This window comes from Homalodisca vitripennis, chromosome 7 (assembly GCF_021130785.1).
Source record: "Homalodisca vitripennis isolate AUS2020 chromosome 7, UT_GWSS_2.1, whole genome shotgun sequence".
Classification (NCBI taxonomy): domain Eukaryota; kingdom Metazoa; phylum Arthropoda; class Insecta; order Hemiptera; family Cicadellidae; genus Homalodisca; species Homalodisca vitripennis.
Window position 1 is genome coordinate 137,519,400 of NC_060213.1, and position 12,494 is coordinate 137,531,893.

The following is a 12,494-nucleotide window of genomic DNA, read 5'->3' on the forward strand; positions in this document are numbered from 1 at the left end:
CGGCACTATTTGGAGTGATGGACTCGTAGATTTCAAGTACCCCCTATTTCCAGCGAGGACCTCTGCCTGACCATTTTGAAAGTTAGTTGGTATTTACAACACACTCATTAGTTCAATTCCACAGCTCTTATACTCACAATATAATTTTACCTAGAAAAAGCCAATTGATTGACCATTAGTAACACCTGATTGTCCATTTCCCCTATATAGGTGATTTATCAACTTGTAGGAAAAATTATAGCACCCACATCAAACATCTGATGTGTCATACACCCTATACTGCAGTTGAGATACTTAAATTCAATCTACCCCCTATAACATTAAAAAAAATATTAACCCTCCTTTTGTTGGTATCCTTGGGAAAAAATAAAAAAATACTTAAATAAATTAATTTCCAAACCCAAAATTGATGGCACCTCCATAAAAATACAGAGATTATATGGTTTTAACTATTGTGTTTGCTTTGTTTAAACACTGTAAAAAAGTCGAAATAAATTTTTAAACATTAATTGAACAAAGGTTAATGTATCTTCTTTTACACAATATACTAATCATAACTATATTTAATACAGGCTGCCTTAAAACTATTAGTGTTTATCATTTCAATGTCTATGTTAGTTACATCATTTATACGGTTGGGCCGATTTTTATGATTTTTGTGTTTATGGATTTGTCTTCGTCGGGAATAGGATAATAAGTATTAAAATATTATAAACGTTCACAGGATTCCGCCCCGCAGGCCTCTAAAAGTTGCGGAAATACCCATAAGAAACGCATTGCATGTTTACGTCATTTAATCACCATTTAAAATTTCTTTACATTTATAGTTTGAAAGCATAGAGCAAGTTTAAAAGTGACAACACATTTTATTTCAACTATTTCTGCAATCACTGTTGAGCACAGACTTTACTATCCAGATAATACAATTCAAATTTTAAGTAAAAATACACCTTTAACTATAAAATTTAGCTAATATAAACCATGCTCGTGCTTGATCAGTAGAGATATCAAAATCACTATCTTACGTTGGCTACAAATATAAAGAATGTTACAAAATCCACCTTAGTTGTTTTTTGATCAAAGTATGGTTCTCAGATCTGCGCGCGTACATATTTTCTTGATCGGGACAACAAAGCAAGCTCAACCACGGCATCGGAAATATAATCAATTCGATCCAGAAGTGCCCATACACGCGCAAAGCCTACAATAAAAACCACACGCAATTTCGCTTAACATCTGAAGCTCTTAACCGTGAACACTGTAACAATATGTACCTAAAATATGCCTACTTCCGTTTCAAAATTACATTGAGCGCCATCATTTATGACATCATAACTTAAAGCTAATGACTTCGACTTAATGACTCCTGTCCACGCTGAGCTAATATAGTTCAACTGTATACAAACAAATCATAGAATATTGGAGCGAAATTCGAGTTATTACTCAGGTGCGTATAAAGATTGTTTTAAAATTTAAATCTTAAGAGGATCATGAGCTTGGAATATCTTTCAGTGACTATCTAATTTTAGGGGAGTAATAACTACATTCAAAAGAACTATGAGTATGCCTCTTATGTCCTAGTTTTTCAGTAGGAAATTGTGTGTGAAACAGTGGGTAACATCTAGTAATGGTATAAAGGTTCTAATTATAATTTAATGTGAAAATCGAATTTTAAAACCCTTTATACGATATTGGGTGAATAATTTCCCACCACGTTTTTACTTTTATTTATGTTACTACGCTTGAGATTCTTTGGGATAATAATTTCCCACATGCACAGTACATACCATGAAGACTTACTGTAAAACATAAATTTAGTTTTCAGCAGTTGGCAACACCAGCTGGATTTCTATCCAGCTGATAGTCTGAAAGTGGGAATATACTATCCCACTGTCACTCAGAGATATCAATGTTTTTGTTCTTGTCCATACCTCAGAATTAGGATCAAGATAATTTCACTAATATACATCAAGAAATAATTTAAAGATAAGTAGTTTATTCCTTAGTTATCTGTAATAATTTTTATATAAAATTTTACTTGTATTTTGCAATGTAAAAATTTCTATTAATGAAAATGTAGCATTGTGAACTACAAGCTGAAAATGTAATGCTTTTTTCAAAAAATAAAAAAAATAGAAATTTTATATTTGCTTGAGAGATTTATATTTATAAATAACAACAAAAACTTACTCTTTTTTATTAGGAATAAACTATTTTGTCCATGTTCTGGCAAAGCAGTTATTTGGATGTTACTCTGGCAGTCTTGTAAAAGTTAGGTTACTGTTTGAGCTATTGTGTTATTCAACACGAATAAGGCATGATTGAAAATATTATGAAACAGGAAGGTTATACAACAGGAAGTGATATATAATAAAACAATAAAGATATAATAAACAATATCACTCAGAGTGGTGATATAAGTGTTGTGAAATGGGTGTATAGGGAAAAAAGTATGTGTCAGTAATATCCACAATGTCCAATTCCTCAAAAAAGTCACAGTCATGCAGTCAAATGGTAAAGGAGATCGAGAAGTCACTTGCCCAGAAGCAGTAGCCGAGTACAACAAGTACATGGGTGGAGTAGATCGCTTTGATCAACACATGTCTAGCTCCAATCTAGCACAAAAGTCTACACGCTGGTGGATGAAGCATTTTTATTTCTTTTTTGGATCAGCTATTGTCAATAGTTTCATATTGTACAGTAAAGATTTGTAAGGACGCTGCATCAAAACCAATGTCGCATTTGACTTTTAGGTCAAAGTTGGTCAATCAGTTGATAGGCACTTTTGCATCAAGAAAAAAAAGTTGGCTACACTTCAGGAAAGTCCAGAGGCAGGAAACGAAACAGTCCGTTTAGAAAACCAACTGTGGAAAACAGTCTACGCCTTACTAATGTTGAAGATCACCTTCCACAAAAGATAGACACATACAGAAGATGTGCGCACTGCTCCACCAAAACCAAAGAAAAGCGAAACAATATGATTTGTAGTGGCTGTAAAGTCGCACTATGCAAGGGCTGCTTTTCCTTATTCCACAAGACCATGTAACCTTTGACCATTTTTCAACCACATACGTGTAAAACTGAGTGTTTTGTATGTTTTGTTTCATGTGAATAAGTAAAGTGAGTGTTATTGTTTTCAGTTGTATTAGTATTAGGTCAGTATCTACAATGTTGTTTCATATTGATTTGACAAGAATTGTTATCCCAACCATGCTATTCTAGGAATACTGATATTTTCCATAGTATTTATACTGTATGTAATAAACATTCACTATGATCCTTTTACATTTATGTGTGTTTATTTACAAACCCTTTGAAGTGGGAATATATTATCCCAGTGAATACAAGGCAAGACAAAAAAATACTCATTGCCCAGAGATACATTGGGATAATAATTTCCCACCCTAAAAATCCCAAAAAACGTAAAAATATTTTTAAAACTATAATGTATTAGTGGTAACATAAGGTATCACATTAATATTACACTTAAAATTATAACATTTTATGAACCTCGGTTTCTTGCCACTTAAAATCCTTTCATCGCAAAAGTACAGTATTACACGACTGCGGGAGCGCCTGCAGAATAATTGTAGGCAATATGTCTTACTCATCAGAACTGCAAATAGAAGCACACAAAAGCAAGGCGGAGATAGATGGGCACATACCAAGGCGCGTGGAATAGTGGAATACCTATTCCACGCGCCTTGGGCACATACCACCTTTACTAAAGTTTCAATATTTCAGTAATTTTTCACTCAATTTACATAAACTATGTGTTGTTGTACTTCTAATAAAATTTTCTAAAAGACGTTATTCTTGTAGAATACTACAAGAATACAATACAAGTACAAGTACAAGTGTATTGTGTGTGTAGTAATATTGTACAAGTGTACAATACTAGCGCTTTGAATTATTTTAAATAAAACAATCTCAAATGGGCGACATCTTGAAATGGAATTCTGCGAAATTTTCATTATAAATGTTTTTGTAGAAAATACGAATGTTCATATCCTCGAAAAATCTGGTTATGGTATTTATAAGGATTTTAAAGAAAAATATGTCTTAGTAAAAACACATACAGACAGAATACCAAAAACTTAAAATTCCACTATGGTTAAAACAATGAGTTTACTACTCGTATAACCACACGAACGGTCCACTAAACTATCCAACAAAAGTTCTGATATACCCTGTTCATATGAAGCTTCATGCACGCAACATTTCAGGTCTTAGGTCAGTTCGTTTCCGGGATATCGTGCGGACAGACAGACAGACAGACAGACAGAAATTCAATTTTAGGCCCTCCAGTGACAGGCTACGGTAACGGTCAACCAATTAACAAACATTAAAATTCATTTTAAAACGGTAAAGCATTCGATTAATAATTTTATACCGGCATTCCCTTTTAAGTCTTTTATCAGGCGATCCTTTGTACCGCGATAGGAGCGATTATAATACATGGTTCCATTGTAACAGGTACTCTTAAGTAACTTCGGTGTCTCTAACCGTTACAATTAAAGATTAGTTGAAACGACGTGTTATAGCTCAGTATTACACCCACTATTGGCATAGAACTTGTACTGAATGGACGAAACACATGGAGTTGGATGCCGCTGAGGTCGTAGTAATGAATACTCGATTTGCAAAGTTTACTTACATGTTTAATTGTGGCAATAAACATAAAAGCACCGCTTATAGATGTTAAAAAAAAGGTATTGCCACGTTGCTGCCAAATAGAGTGATAATGAACTAAATGATATCATGGGGGCGGGCTTAATGGTTCCAATGTTATATGGAAATTTTGCATACGAACTTAATAATACTTAAAAAAACACAGTAGCAGTCGTGGGACTGCCGATAGAAGTGAAAACGGAACTATTAAGTTGAGAGTAATTAACAATACGTTATAGTAGCAGTACATCTGTAATTGTAAATGTGACGCGTTTTTAATTTTCCAATTTTAAAATCCACGAAAAAATATTATCAAATAACTAAAAATCTATTTTACCACGCTAGTAAGATAAATCTTATACCGTAATAATACTCATTTCATGATGAAGAGGTTAAATATTAAAAACATAATTAAAATGAATAATGCTAAATTTTAAATACAAATATTCGTACAAATATTAAAAATGTTTAAAAATATATTCGTTGTTTTCATTATTCATTTATCTGTATAAAAATATTAATATGTTTCATACTCACTTTTGAACTTCCCACGTGGTCAATTTAACTTTACTTACGGATAAAGTATATAATTGCAATAACAATTAAACCCACAATATTTTTAAAACTAATAAATTAGTTAAATTAACTTGGTTCTTTCGTAAAGGTATTTTTATTGCACAATAAACTAATTTATTGAGTTAATACGGTATCAGTGAGCCAATGCGCCAACTACAGTTCTGGCAGAAACGTTCACTCATCACTTCATACGCTACTACAGGCTAAACTAAACATCCAATAAAAAAATGATAAATTACAAAAAAAATATTCATCTATTTTCACACAACTTTCTCGCTGACAAATTTTGTCTGACCAAAAAATAAAAAAAATCCTCGCTTATTACTTTTTTCTTGCCATTGTAAACGCTATGTAAAATGTAAACAATAATCAAAATTATTTCGAAATTTTTTTTTAATATTTAAAAATGTAACCAATAGATTGCCAATATTAAGAGCTTTAATTTGACGCATCTTACAGAATTGTACGACATTGGCTTCACTTTTAAATCGCGAGAGGAAGCCGTAAAGGTCACTGATTTTCGCAGTCTGTTTTCATACTCCGCCGGGACAGTTTTAACACAGCGAGACTGACTTTTTCATGCAGGTTAGTAGTCCGCGGCCAAGTCTACGGTTAAAAAACACAGCGAGACCTGACTTTTTCATGCAGGTTAGTATCATTAGCATGTCGGTGACGCGAACCGAGGATTTTACCCTCTACCAAAACGCTCAACGCGCCTAAAGAAGTTTTCACTTCAATATAATTAAAACTTTAAAATTGGCTTCCTTTCACGTTGATGTCGACTCACAAGCGCAAGCGTCAGCAACTTGGCTCGACATTGCAGCTGTAGTTGGAGATGTAAACGTGAAAAAAAGTGAAGATTAGTAAACTAGAAGTCTAAAACATGAATGCTGGAAGCACTCCAAGTTGTACTAATAGTTAAAATCTAACTCAGAGACTCGAAGTTAAACTCGCGGACAAGGCGCGCGAGATGTTAGTCGGCAGCAGGAACGGCAGCTACAAAGTTCACGAGAGAAAAATTAATACGCGTGCCAATTAGATTATTAATCTGACAAGAATTTTGTTCCAAGAACATCGGATGTAACTTATATTAACCAGTAACGAGTAACAGGGTTGCAAAAATATGTATTGTATAAAATAAAATTAAATAACGGTACAAACTTCTATGTCAACGCTTTGTGCAATTGTGCGTACAGGAGTTCTTTATTAAAGAAATACTGAGATTATGGAACCGCGTCGTTCTAAAACGCACATTCAGATCCACGTGATAACATTGCCATTCTAAATATGACTTTTACAAGCACGTGACCAGAAATCGAATTTTTATATACTAAATTGGAAAAAATTAAATTTACTCAAATTCAAGAACAGGAAAACAAGTCTTACGGAGCGGTTGGAAGAAAGAGATTTCAAAGTGCAACAGTCAACTTGAAAATCACTCATTAAAGATTAAACATTAACAATATTAATTTGTAAATAATTGTCTTTAGAACGCCTCTTTAATAGATTAAGTTTAGAATTTGGGATGCACATAACTTTGAAATATTAACAAGACCTACAGGGTTACCCAAGAGCCAAAGAGGGGATCCAAGGGATCGGGACCCCCCACAATTTTTCAATTTTTTCAGTTACTTTTTTATAAACCATTATTATTATTTAAATAATTCAGTATTACTGACATGTACTGCTGAAAGATCGTTCTCAACAAAGAAACGGGCTAAAACCTTTTTCAGGAACAAAATGGAGCCTTACTCTTTGTCCATTACGGAAAATATCAGTTGTCTAGCCCCCCTCCCGCACATTTTTTTCTGGCTACGTTCTTCTAAATTTTAATTATTCAACAATTCAATTTTGCTCGTTTAAGGGTGATAGACAAAAATATGGTACGTGTATGAAAAGTGTAATATTTTAGATTGTTTTAACTAATCAGTCTAAATTTTGAAAAAACCCAGATTTATAAACGGGTGGCAACTTTTAATTCAACATATTGCTTTAGAGTCGTCGTACAGAAAAAATAGTTCAATTTAAGCATTTTTTTTTTCAACCGTATTGCTGACACCTCATTGTATATAAGGTTAAAAGATAAATGATGTTTTATTTCACCAGGCGAAGTTATGGCTAAGAAGCCCTCTCTAACACTTAACCTGGGGACCAGGTGACTTCCAAACCACCACCAATGGCCGGGCAGCCGGGCTGCTTGCAAGGACAGGATCGCTCAGCGGTCATCCATCCAAGCAGCAGACGCTTGACGTTGCTTGATCCGGTTATCTTGCGGTATTTGCAGATTTTTATTTGATCTGTTTAGGGCATGCTTTGTATAAATAACACTTCTAGTTTTATTGATTTTTTGATGTTTGACTCGGCGCATACTTCTATTTATATTTCTTTATGATACTTTATTGTAACTTCGCTAACGCTCAGCCTATCACTCAGGGACTGGAGAAATTTATGTTGTATATCCATAGGATATCCCGAGAATTTTACTTAAAGAACAGAACTTTTGCGTACCTATTCATTTCTTCAAGAGGAGTTCGATGATGGTGCATGACCCTCAATGGGATTTCTTTAATCCATTCTTAAGCCAACCAGCCAAGTCTTTTACGTGATCGTTGCTTGCCCTTTTCCTACCTTGCATTTCATATATAACTGATCCCTTCGAAAATTTTAACAGCCACAATCTCGAAACCGTACGGTTCATCGAAACATAACTATGGGTGATTACAGTTATTTCAATGTTTTATGTTCAAACAGTTCCCGTGCACTTATATCGTGTAATAGCTGAGATAAAAACTTTGCTAAACTATGAACGCCCGCCATCTTGTAACGGTTTGTGTGGGGATATTGGCTATCGAAGTTGACGAACAACTATGATTAGCTTTTTAAGGACTTTGAATTATACATCTATAATTGCTGAATGACTTAATCTATAAAACGCCTGCAATCTCCGGACTGCAATACGCGATGCAGCCTTGAAAAGATCATTGCATTACTACAAAAGCAGGCGAAAACACAACAGTAATTCATAATGTTTATTTTTGAAGTCGAACAAATATAAAAGCGGAGAAAAAAATGTTTAAAGTACACAAATCTTAAGTATAGTCTGCAATAGTATGGTTAATTTAAATCTGAGTTTAATAATTAACTTAAATCAAGTCCAAATGGTAATATTGATTTTAACACCAACTAGTGTGCTTGTTCCAAGTGGTTAAGATACATTTTGGAGGATCTTCTGGTACTTTGAAAATCCCTTTAAAGGAATAAAATTTAATAATCATCTTTGATATGGATAAATGCATGTTTATAAACCAATTTATCGTCTTGCCGATTCAAAAAAGTCTCTTACCTGATGTGCTTCAGTGCTCCTTTTCTGAGTAGTGACATGATAGCTATTATCACCTTGTAGGTACAGAGTAAATGCTTGAGCGTAAATGTACACACACGCGCACGCGCGCGCACGCACGCACACACACACACACACACACACACACACACACACACACACACACACACACACACACACACACACACACACATGTAATCTATGACGTGGGCGACTTCGTAGCGAAGTATTGATTAGTTTTTTTTATATGCCTGAGAGTTGATGATACCTATAACATCTGAAGAAGAAGATGGATTCCAAACCTCGAAACGTTAGATATACGAGCATTTTTACATTGAATAACGATGGAAAATGTCTTAAGACTCGTAATCCACACAACAAACAATCACGCATAACCTACATCGAATTAAAATACACACAAACAGTTGTATTCTTAATCAGTGAAGCTTCCAATGTTTTTCTAGGGTGGTGACATAAGCAAAAGAACTGAAGAGAAACTACAGTTATGTCCAGTCCAATTGGCGGGAAAGACAAAACAGACAAGATGCAAAAAAACAGCAGTAGGACGCGACCGTGGCGCGGCGATGCGGCGCGGATCTGAACCGGAACTAGAACCTAGCGAAACGAACTCATCTACAACTACTGTTAGCAGAAACAGAGGGAGTGAAACACTAGGAACATGAATTATTAGTACAGGCGAGTAAGTTATTGATAAAAATACGATCATCTGTTCACACTGATTACGTATGATTAGTATTCAATATAAATTTTGTCAAATATTTATTTTTAATGTAAATTATAACCATCCGCTTTTATAAAGTATAGTATTGGGAACAATTCTATCATTGTAACGCAAAAATTTACGTTTCTGAAGTGAAACATTTATGGATTTCAGGCAAGTTTCTGTTTATAACAATTTCAAACTTTACTCCGCTATGTTGCCTCATAGGAACATTGTTAAACGTCTTACACTTTTACGGCTTAATTTAAGTCAGAGTTATAGATGGGAGATGTCTCATTTTCAAAGGCATAATTAATACACATCCAAACGATTTTAATTTTTTTTTTTTTTTCAAAAAATTTAAAGATTATTTGGAAAAAAATCTCGAACTATGTTAAACTTCACCATTTAAACGTTCAAAAGCATACACTTTAAAATAAAAAAGTATAGGCATTTTGGTGTGTATTATATTAGATCTTAAAATGTTACACGCTTAAATCTACGATTAAAAATTAAAAAAAAACAGTACGTAAAACAGTACTGTTCTTATGGGGAGCTCAAGGTCGTTTCAAAGCCGGCTCTTGAATAGCGAGTCGCTGACGCACATGTACCAAGAAAGATTGATTTCACACACAAAGACCTCTCTATTTATTTTACGTATTTGTAGGTTCCAAGTTTCATCATCAAGCGAGCATTGTGTGTGTGACACAGCGACCATTTCAGCAATATGTCGCATTCCTTTTGTGAGTATTGTTGCTTAAGAGGAACTGACTCGAGTTTGATAGAATTAAAATAGTTCCAAGCCGGAACATAAAACATCTAAGAACATCACTTAAGTCCATAATGATTCCAGTGGCATAGGACAGGACCTCACCTAACAAAACATAACCTAACCTAAGCTAACCTAACCGAATACAACAAAACATAATCTAAACTAACATAACCTAACCAAATATATACTAACATAACATATCAGATAGGCCATATTGATTCCATTGAGAGCAGACAGAGGAAGTTTCTTCGAGTTCTAGGAATGAAACTTGGCTTTCATTATGCTGAGGTTCCTTTGGATGACATCAGCCATCAGTTTGGTCTTCAATCTCTGAGCACCAGGCGGAAGATCAATGATTTACTTCTTCTCCGAAAGATTATTACATCTTCAGTGGATTCCCCTGATCTACTTGGGAGAATAGATTTTCGCTGCTCAAGATTGGCCAGAACAAATCATATGTTTGAGAGGAAATATTGTCAGACTCTGTATTCTTACCACAGCTCAGTGCCACGTCTTCACCGCCTGGGAAATAGCTTACCAGATCATATTGATTTCTTTACTATGTCTGAGGTAACTTTTAAAAAGGAACTCTCTAAGTTTTATTTTTGAATGGTGATCTGTTTATTCTGGAATATGTAGAGTGTATACATATTTTGAACTTGCCTGTTGTTTTAGAACCATTTCTGTATATAATTATAATATAATAATAAGGTTTCTTAATACTTATAATGATTTAGCACAAGTTGTACGTCTTTTTAATTATTTATTTAAATCAATTGCATGGTCTGTTAATTTGTGTTTTGTCTATAAGAGTGTATCTTATGTATTTAATAGTAATAAGGGCGGAGGTAACCTCATATAAACATGACTATTAGTGCCTGTTGTAATGTTTGCAGTTACGGATATTATAACTGCAGGTTGTCTGTGTATTATATATTGGAACTATACATAGAATTAGATGCCTGTATTGTTAGCCATCTAAATCCAAACTGTAAATTTATCATGTAATTTAAAATGGTGTTAACCGTATACAATAAATAAATAACATAACCTGACATAACATAACGTAACCAAACATAAAGTAACCTAACCAAACACAACACAACATAACATAACATAAACTAAACAAATATAACACAACATAACCTGATATATAACATAACCTAACCATACATAACCTAACGGGAATGCAGAACGTGACTGCGTTGTAACTCACCGCCTATTTTACATGAACTTCGTATATAATTGAACTATTCTTCGTCGTCACATTAAGGTGGTGCAACTAATTTAGGGTTTAGAACATTTTTTTTAAAATTCATAACTTCAATAAATAACTTCTCTAAATACAAAAATAGTAGAAAAATAAAATATCTGATTACTTCTCGTGAAATTACAGCCACTTAAATTAGACAACTAACGTGTTACCTGTTTTATGTTTATAACGAAATTTTATTAAGAGAAATAAAAAAAATCATGTCAATTCTTGAAACTATAACGCTTATACAAACTGTAAATATTTCGCATTTGTATCCTCGGCCGTTTTTATTTGGGCCTAATTACAAAAATACCTTAATTGATGTGGTGCAAATTACCTTTGGTTATGCTAATTATATGGTTGTCATAACTCTTTAAGCTAATTTTCTTTTAAGACAAAAATATAAAAACATTTTTAATGAATTTACGAGAAACAATAGGAAGGTTTGGTCAATTAGATCCAAATTAAAATACCTGGCGATAATTATTTGTACACTATGTATATGACTAATATTTCAAGGAACAGCAGGTTTGTTTTTTTAATTAATTTAGGTTGTTATAAATATATTATTTTAAATTACATGTTTCATAAAATATTATTTCAGGAATTTCTTTATAAATAAAAATGTTTAAATCTCTTCAGTAACTTTATTAAATAATACCAAAAATCACCTTCAATTGTATTTTTTTGTTTAATTGTGAGATACTCCTAGATTATGTTTCACACGCCTACAACTATTTATGGGGTTATTATGTTTGTTTTTTCTGGGTTAGGAATCTTTCCCCAGGAAAATTTTAAGCTTTAAGATCTTATGAATGTGTTCTAGCTTTAAACAAACTACTAGGTGCAATTTTAATATTTGTTTTTGAAAAAATTCGAGGGAAGGGGCTAATTTGAGTCCCCTGAATTCCCCTTATATACGCACATGTGAGAACAATATATACCAAAGGGGTAACGGGAAGCACGTGTGAACATTTTCAGTAATAAGGAATGATATATTGTATTGATGGTTCATTACAAGTCCATAACAGCTAAAATGGCTAACGGTTTTAAATCCAATTTGACAGTCAATTGAACACCTCTAATCATACAGTGTGTAGCCCTATGTTGCGATACAGCATTCATCAGGAACCCTAAATGTGTTGCTTCTATCACAATT

The 12,494-nt window shown here is 33.5% G+C and overlaps 1 protein-coding gene across 1 annotated transcript in view; it reads right to left on the bottom strand.

Annotated features, from left to right (window-relative positions):
- The window catches only part of LOC124366401 (elongation factor-like GTPase 1), a 271,013-nt gene that overhangs the window by 75,308 nt on the left and 183,211 nt on the right, over window positions 1-12,494 (bottom strand).